The sequence below is a fragment of the Anopheles aquasalis genome, chromosome 2, assembly GCF_943734665.1.
Source record: "Anopheles aquasalis chromosome 2, idAnoAquaMG_Q_19, whole genome shotgun sequence".
Lineage (NCBI taxonomy): Eukaryota > Metazoa > Arthropoda > Insecta > Diptera > Culicidae > Anopheles > Anopheles aquasalis.
The window spans coordinates 22,498,600-22,507,500 of NC_064877.1; the positions used below are offsets into that span (position 1 = coordinate 22,498,600).

Sequence of the window (8,901 nt, forward strand, 5' to 3'; positions counted from 1 at the left end):
GGCAAACCGGCAAACCGGACCGAGTTCGGTGTACGGTCCGCTACCTTCCGTGACCGAACCGATCCACCAAAAGGACCACTGTTTGAATTCCGTGCTTGGGGATTCCCTTTCGTGGCCGCGGACACCCATCGGGCTCGTGGTCGGGAATGCGCAAGCGCCCCCCCCCCCCCCCACTGTCATGGAGCAACCTGCTTGCAATGACAGCTGTGACCTGATGGAGCACCTGGAAGCGGAACGGGATATCCAGAGGATGGCACAGGATTCGGGACACGTGCTAAGTGGTCACCGGAAACGAAGGTGCGCACGAACACGGACAGTATCTCTGTATCGTGTGTGCGGGTGTGTGCGTGGTTGGACGGATCCTGGTTGGTTCATTCGTCGGTTCACGAGCACGCAGATGAAGCCTCGCGTGGCAGTGTTGCTCGCCAGCAGGGTCGTTTGCTGATATCCTTTAGTCGGTCAGTTGCAGTGCCGCGGTACGGTGGTTGCCATTTTGCCACTCGTTCGCGTTCGCATTCCCAGTTCCGGGCCCATCCAGCCGCAGACTGCTGGGCTGCGCTGCACGACTCTGGGACTCTTTGCACAGTCCCAGTGGCACACTTTCGGGAGACGAACTGGTCCTCCGGGGATGTCTGGCGAACCGTTCCGTGACATATCCGCGTGTTGAAGTGAGTGTGTGTTTGTGTGTGGTTGGAATCGGGTGGCCGAGCAGCCGAGTAGGTCAGTCAGAGCATTGGAGCAGGGGATTGGAGGAAAGGAGAGTTTTTCGCGATTCCGCGTGGTCCGGACTGCTGCACAGCCTACTCCGTGGGTCCAACCACCATTATTCGCAATAGTAGTAGTAGTAGTAGTAGTAGTAGTATTGCAAGTGCCGATAGTGAGTAATAGTAACCGTTGGTTACGCAGCAAAACCAATTACGTGAGTGCAGTGCCGTGGAGGCGTGTGGACCTCAGCGTACGCTGAACGGGTTTCGCTTGACGATAATTCAATTCGCTCGTGTGTATTCGCCGTCTGTGTGTCCGTATGGCCAGTGTGATGCCTTGATTTGCTTCCATCGCGTGCAAGCGAATTGTCGCCATCGCGTCGTTGTCGTTCAGCTTGCTACAGCTGGTGCTGCTGCTGCTGGTGCTACTGCTGATCTGTCATTTGATGATGGTCTATGCCTAGACCGGACCCTACGATCTCGTTAGAGTCCTCTGCTATGCGGAACTATGTGGTGCCACCAGCGAGTCAGACAACCGCCTCTCTCCTCGGTGCAAAGTAGCGTGAGCAAAACGGTTAGACAAACAGGCGGGGGCTCTGTGGACGGAGCAAAAACAGAACATCCAACACACAGCAGGACAGCACCCTAGCCCGCGAGGAGTGTAACGTCAAGAGCAGTCCGGTGGAACCGTGGTGTGAAGAAGATGTGCTTTCATGCTGGGCCCCAATAAAGTGCTCGTAAATTGTGCCCGAATTTGGCTCCGAAATTTCATCGGCATTCCTTCCCCTTTTTTCCCAAGACACTTTTCCGGCACTACGGGGTGTCCTCGTCATTGCTGCTGCTGCTGCTGCTGCTTGACTTGATGTTACTTTACTTTTTACCAACGGCTCGGCGTAACTTGTGGCAGCGCTGGGCATCACTGTGCTGGTGCTCGCAACAATGGTCCCCCATTGTTTGCGAAAGACTTTTGGTTATTTTGCTTTCGTTGGCTCTGCTGCTGCTGTTGGACCAGGCGGGAACAAAGTTTCATCCCCCTTTTCAACCCTCCCAAAAACATCCCTTTGGATGAGCGGACAGACATTAAGATAACCGATAACGAAGACTAACGGAGCAGGAGCGCCACGGTAGTTAAAACCAAAACGGAAGCCCAAAAATGATTTCACCAGCGCCGGTCTCGGTACGCTACTTGATTTGTTTAATTTCTTGCTTGGCGTATTAGTTTCGGGGTTGACGATCTATCGGGTCGGGAGGGCAAACGGTTTATGGAACAATTTCATCTTGATGAAGTTTTTAGGATTAACCTAGGCATGCAGATGTTGGCTGGTGCGTTCACGTTGGCCCCCCCCCTCTAACCACAGCTGATCAATTGCTCGATAACGAACGAAGCCCTGACGGACGCCCCCTCCACAAAGCGAATACGGCGGGAGTCTACTAACCGTTTTTTTTTCGCCTTAATCAGCGAGTGACCTTTAGCCTCGTTGTTGGTGCGGGAATATGCTTACAATGTTAAGCAGGAACAGTAATGGCGGTTGTAGTATTAAAAATTAATTTTAATTGGACGACCCTCGCTCCAACGGTGTCCCTTTTGATCCCTTTCATATAATGCGTGCTCAAATTAAGTTTTCTGTATTAATCTAGAACAATAGCCTGCATTGTGCGGAGTAAATAGCAAAAAACAAAGAGGAAATTGATTACTTCTCTCTGTCTGGGAATAGGATAGATACATATTCATAAAGCCCCATGAAACCATTGATTCAGTTACCTTCTCTCCCTCCGTTATCCTTCCCAACCCCCGTTTTGGTAGTGGCCACTCTCGCCAGCTCTCCAAACAGGTAATAGTATTCCACAATGCTTGGCAAGTAGGGTATCATCCTACTGCCTTTTCAAAAGCCCGCAAGCATAGCGCTGGGTTGGATGGCTGGCTGGCTGGCTGGCTGGTGGCTTTTCAAGAATTTTCTAATTAGTTCATCGATGGATGGATGGATGGCTGGCTGGCTGGATGGATGGATGGATGATTGGTTGCAACGGGGAACAGCGATACGGCACCCTTCATTCTCGCTTCACTGCGCACTTGAACCAGTGGCCGGTCCTCCAGCCGGTGGTTGGCACTCGGAACACCCTTCGAGAGCGCAACTCATCGCGTCATGCCGATGCTGCCGATCGACGTGCCGATGTTACCATCAATCATTGCACCATAACCGCACCGCGCCATGTACCAGAGGGTTGGGACGGAGTGGAGTGGGCCGTATGGTAAACGAGGTTAGCCACATGGCATTGTAGCATGTTCGACGGGGTAACCGCTCGGTACCGACTATCGGCCGGAAAATGTACATCCTAGGCGTTATTGGCAAGGCCAGGGCTAGACCCTGAGAGGAAAGCAATCCATCGAAAGCGACGCAAGAGCTCGGTGCACTTTGGATGCTACTCTTTGGTCGTTGCTGGAGGCTTCTGCAAGTATCCTGCTGTATCAGATGGGAGCGCAAAACAGACGCAATCACCCGGCGTTGGAGTGATTGTACCGTTACGACAACCGAGGATGCTAGTAACCCCCGAACCAGCAAACGGTGGGCCTTGAACAACGCACCGCTTCAATTTTCCTTCCTTGACCACGGAGGACGAGGCGTTTGAGAGTTTATTGAAATTGATGATCCATAAAAGGATTACGAGCTGGAGCCAACACAAACACTTGCGTGGCGTGACCAAACGGGCGGGAGTTTTTCCAGAGGGCGATCCACTACTCCCCAACCCCTTGGAAAGCTTGTTTTCGTTACACGTAGCCCAACCGTTACCATTACGTGGCTGCCATTTTGTTGTTTTCGAGCGAAACGAGCGATATCGAGCGAACCGATTAATGAAATTCTAAATTTAACTCTCATCTATACGGCTGATCTAGGCATTATGGTGTTTACAATTAGCACTTCTGGGTTGTTTCCGCTAGTTGCCGGCGGGTTTGTAATGGTGGACTCTAGCCCATGAAGCTTTCAGCCCCGCTGAAATGATGTTACGTTCAGGGGAAGCGGGGTATTAGAACAAATTTTAAGTCGGTACGGATCGGCAAGGGACCCCGCATCATGTACCAGAACAACGGCTCTGAGGAGGAAACTGTGCGCTTGACGGTTAGTCGAGACTAAGCTGTACTCCTTAACCAACGGCTCCGAAATCCTTCCAGGAACTTTGGCATGGCTCAAACTGTCGAAAACCGTTCGTTCACTAGCCACACAAACACGCACACACAGAAACACAGCAACACACCGACCGACGGGAGGAGGGGGTGATCTGGAACTTCGGACAACCCTAATGCCTAATTCAAAATAGTTGTTTTCCACACCCCCACCGGCCCAAAAACTTCATTCCTCAAACTCTAAACCATCGGGAGTAAGCTAAAACTATCATTCCATCTACCGGGTAGGGAAAGGGAGAAGGGCATGGATGGAGTGACACAAGGGCAGCCCGGGGTCACAGGGCGCCATCCCTTCCGTGGCTTTGCCCTTGCCCGCCAATGGGCCAATATCGATCGAAGCCGAATCGTCGCTCGTGACACCATTCCGAAACCGGCGCCCTGCACCGTGAAAGTTCAGCGAACATTCCACGATGCCACTCAGCCGCTTCCCACTGCGGGGATGAAGTGGAAACATGATGTTGCCAGGCCTTGCCACAAACCATCACCTCCCCAGTTTTGTTTCGGTTTTTGTTCCGGAGTTTCGGTGGAGCAGGCCAATCCGATGGCAGGCCTGTAGCACCAGCAGGAAGCTAGGCTACAGGGCACTAATTCACAACCGATCACGGGCGACGGGAGGTAGGTTGGAGTTTGGTGGTTTGGTTGGAGGGAGGGGAACGCCAAAAATCAATACACCAAACGAACATACGTCGCCTCCAAGGGAGGAGGTCGTTGGGGGTAGCTGCAAAAACTGCAATACTGCTGGCCGGCCCTTTGCACCGGGCATGCACCAGCCGTGAGCACGTGTGCACGGTTGCAGCCCAATTGCCAGCGCCAGTGGCCCGTGCTGCAGATGCTTATACTGGTGCTACTGCTACTGCCGCTGGTCGATTCCTTCGTCGAATTTTCTCTCACTCTCTCGTTCTCTCTCTCTCTCGTTTTCTTTCTCTCTCTCTCTCTCTCTCTCTCTCTCTCTCTCTCTCTATGAATGTATGAATGGTGCTTATGTCATTGAGGAGCAGGGATAAGGCTACTAGCGGTAGGGAAACGTTGGCTAAGATTGCAGGAAATTGCAATTTGGGGCATTACGTAAGGTGGTACCAGCATGGTTCTGCCAGTGCCAGAACCAGACCGAATGATCCGCTCGGTTGCATTGGTTGCACCGTTTGCAGGCTCTTGCAGGAACGAAACATAGCCTGGCGAAGCAATGCAGCTGGGCATTGGTGCGTAGTGAATCGGTTACTTAGCGCTTAATGCGAGAAAATCCTGCAGCCATCGTACCTTCTCTCCAGCTCAAGCGCTACAGGACGTGAACAGCTCATCGTTGGCTAAGATCCCCTGCAAGATGGCCGTTGTCGAGTTGCTTTTCTGGAGTAGAAAGAGGAGAAACGGAAGTTGCCGGTGTTCGATTAGTTTTATGATTGGCTTATTGTGTGTACGTGTGTGTTCGCCAACGATGCTGTTGTTGGCAGGCATTGGCTTACGGAATGGATGGTAGTACAGGGATGAGCTTTACTGCTCGTAATGCGATCATTGATTCACTCGCTCGCTGTGCGCGCCCACCCGGGGGAAAGATTATGAATTTAATGCCTCATTCGCTGCGCGCAATGGCGATATTACGACGCGCCTCCATCGATTTTGAGGCGAAACCATAAGGAGGATAAAGACAACGACAACGACGAAAAGTGGACCATCTGTGTTCGATCTAGAAGCTCAAAACAGATCGTATCCATCCCTTTTCCGTGAGCTCTCCGTTGAAAGCATTAATTGAAATTAAATCCTTAAATTGGTCGCCAGCGAACGGGTGCTGACGAGTGCCTTATCTTGGGCAGCGATCGTTAAAGCATGAAGTGGTGCTTCAAACTAATTCAACCTGTCAGCACTCGGTGGGACTGCATTTGGCATACCATTTACAGGGCGAGCAGCTGGTTAGACCACTTCAGCTCGTGAAGTGCGTGCTTGACACAGTCCTTCTCAGCATTCAGAACTCGATTGGAGTGAGACAGTGAGCGCGGAAGGAAGGAAGAGACTTAAGGAGTTATAAAAATGTTCCCCTAATTAACGGGCTCGATTCCGGAAAATGTTTCGAGCTCAAAGTTTGAGCGACGCGCTCAAGGACACTTCTTGTGTTCAAAGTGGCACAACAGACACGACAACGATTGACGCTGGCACAGTGCCCAATTTACAATGTAAGCAAGTCATTCAAAATTTAGCTGTAAAATGACCCCGGGCACTCGTTTAAGTTTAATGCGAGCGAATGGATCGGCGGCGGTGGTGGTGGTTGGTTCCGTTGGTTCATTCGCCAGCATGCCGATCGTGTCTGCCGTGTGCCCTTTACGCGGCCCGTAGGAGCGAGCTATGAATAATAAGATACTCCAAACGGTTGGCTCTCGTTTACTAATTAATGGATTCCAGCCCTGATTAGCCTGATCCGAGATTTGTCGTCGAAACGATGAAATGCCGCTTCGAGGAGGGTTTTTTGGAATGGCGGTAGTGTCGGCTGTAGCGGGGTGGTGAGACAGGATACCGAGGACTGTTTAGTTAAGTGATTAGTTTGTGGTGCCGTGGTAGCTCAAGATCAAAAGAAAGTTTCCCTGTGGGTTTTTCTACCTGGAAGCAGGTCGACCGCTCGATTCGACACGAACCATAATCCGTGTTTAGATTGGAACGTAAAAAGTGAACCATTTTCAGCTCATTTCACAAGCATGGGCAGCTCGGATCGAGATCTTCTAGGAGCTAAAAATCCAAACAGTCCCAGTCCCAGTGAGTCGTTCGATTCTCCAAAAAAGGTCAATGTATAGTGAGAGGTGGTTTTTGGTCTCTCGATTAAAAAAAGGGAAAATCTGGATAGAAAAGCTTTCAGCGTAAGATTTCCTCCTCCTTCGGAGGCAGGGGTTGTTTTTGAGCTCGAAAGAACCGGCCGGCCAGCCAGCCAGCGAGCCAGCCAGCCAGCTACCAACCGTGGCTAGTGGCTCGCAAAAGGCCCGTGATGGGGATATAAGTGGGTCGCCTGGAAATGGCAGGCAAATAAAAACGTAAATAGAATTGGAAAAGGTTCAGTGAAGCCACAGCAGCCACCACCACCACTACCAGGTTCGATTGCAACGGCGAACTGGAGCACCGTGCGTTCTGTTCTCGCGAATCAGTCGCGAAAAAGCAGCACAAGGAAGCGGAAGAAGCAGAGAGTGCACCGTTAGGGCAGTTCGAGTCGTGGAAAAGCGTGTTTAAAGCGTAACTAAATGGCCATTAGCATTTGTTTATGCGATGGATTCTCTGCGCTTGACTGGATTCAGTTAGTTAAAACGTCATCGAGAGCGTGAAGCCTGGCAGTGACCAGTGGCCAGTGAACGGCGCGCGATCCCGCTAAAACAAGATTATTGTCCTGAACTCCGTTATGTCCGTTTGAAACAGTCATTTCCAGCACGATAATGATGTCGTGTGAGTTTACTGGCTGGACGTTACGGACGATCGAGTTGAGGTTCTTGGGAACTTTCGAGCAAAGTTTTTCCCTTTCCAACGCCTTTTTTTCTCGGGGGTTAGTGAGGTCAAACGAAGTCATCATGTCTCGCGACATTATTGGTTATTTGAGGGCAGCTTTGAGGTGTCAACGATGATGTTGTCACGCAATCATGACCACACGGACAATCGCGCTCAACTTGTGCAGCAGTTGATTGGCGAGTGAAAATGGAATTTCTTTCACGAGTTTCTCAGTAAAATGATCGGATTTTTTTGTTCTGTTGCTCTCTTGGAACCGCTTGAAGTGCGTAGGTGGCTTCGCTGTGCCATCCAGTGGGAGGAAAGTATTTGTTTCGCAGCCCACACGAAATCGGCTACGTGTCTGTCTGTCTGTGGCCGATTCCAATCATTTCGCAATCAATCGCTTTCGCCTCGTCAAAAGGATGCACGATGTAGAACGATGATCTTCGGCGTTGGTATGGAAAGCAGCCCAGCCTGCTACGGTTGCTCTACGGCTTCAGGAGGAGATTCACGATTTGCGTTGTTTATGCCAAGAGCTTGTGTAATCGTAGGAGTGTGTATCTATGTGTGTATTCGATGCTACTACAAGCTTTACAATGTATAATGTCTTGTTCGAACGATGCTTGGTACGATTTATAAGTAACGCTTCCTCTGCTCGAAGGCCCAGTACCAGGCATTGTTGCTAATTCCGTTACATTCCTCGACTGTTGCTTCGTCGGAAGAGGAAAATGTCGTCTTGAAACTCCCCGGGTTTTTGGTGGTCTATCGGAAGTTCCCATACAGCGCCTTGACAAAGTATTTCCTTTCATCGGAAAGCTACAAAAGCTGAGGTGTACTGTGTGGCTTGATGGTGTGGTTGGTTATCGGCAGATACTTCCACCCGAATGACGTCCTTAAATCTGCGTATCTGCCTGGTGATTTTTCCAGCTTCTCTCTCAAATGCGAAGCTTACGAGATCCCTCGAGCGCGTAGGGAAAGCATGCCACGCGCAAAATTGATTCCACTCGGGGCGTGCTGTGGATCTCCGGGCCGTCATCGAAATTGTTGTCGAACGAGCGCTCCGGGCGAACGCCTGTTTTCGTTTCCATTTGTCATAGAAGACATCCTTTCGTTCGCCTTTGTACTGTTCGAGGAGCGTTCGCCCTCAGGTCCTCCGGGATTACGTGGGCAGGAGAAGCGCGGGATTGAAGTGCTCAACGTGAAAGGCGTACGTTTCGGTGGTCCGGAACCCCTTTTTCCATCGATAAGCTCAATAAGCAGCTGTCTGCTGTTGGATGGCTGAGATGGATGAAATTCTTCCTTCGGTCTTTTCCCGGTGGTGGCACCACGCTCGCGGGGAAACTTCATCCGAATTTGGATGAACATTGAAACATTGCGAGTTTCGTGTCTTGCGAACCAACTCGACACGGGAATGACGAAAAGCGTCGCTAGAACACGCCAACGGCTATGCAAATTATGATCGTCGTCGAGACGGGAATGTCGCTCGAGCGACGTGCGATGGGATGCGACCAACACGCGACAACCGTTCGCGCGGAAGCTAATGTGATGGGGATTGTGTTTAGC

General features: G+C 51.0%; 1 protein-coding gene across 3 annotated transcripts in view; it reads left to right on the forward strand.

Moving 5' to 3' along the window:
* The first annotated feature begins 517 nt into the window (after positions 1–517).
* LOC126570386 (uncharacterized) overlaps positions 518–8,901 on the forward strand; it is a 58,338-nt gene continuing 49,954 nt past the window's right edge. For 2 of the 3 annotated variants that reach the window (XM_050228117.1, XM_050228119.1), the window contains exon 1: positions 518–668. The gene's annotated coding sequence lies outside the window, so the exon portion shown is untranslated. Of the gene's footprint in view, positions 669–690; positions 721–8,901 lie in introns of those variants that run through there. The other variant, XM_050228118.1, reaches the window with a different exon arrangement.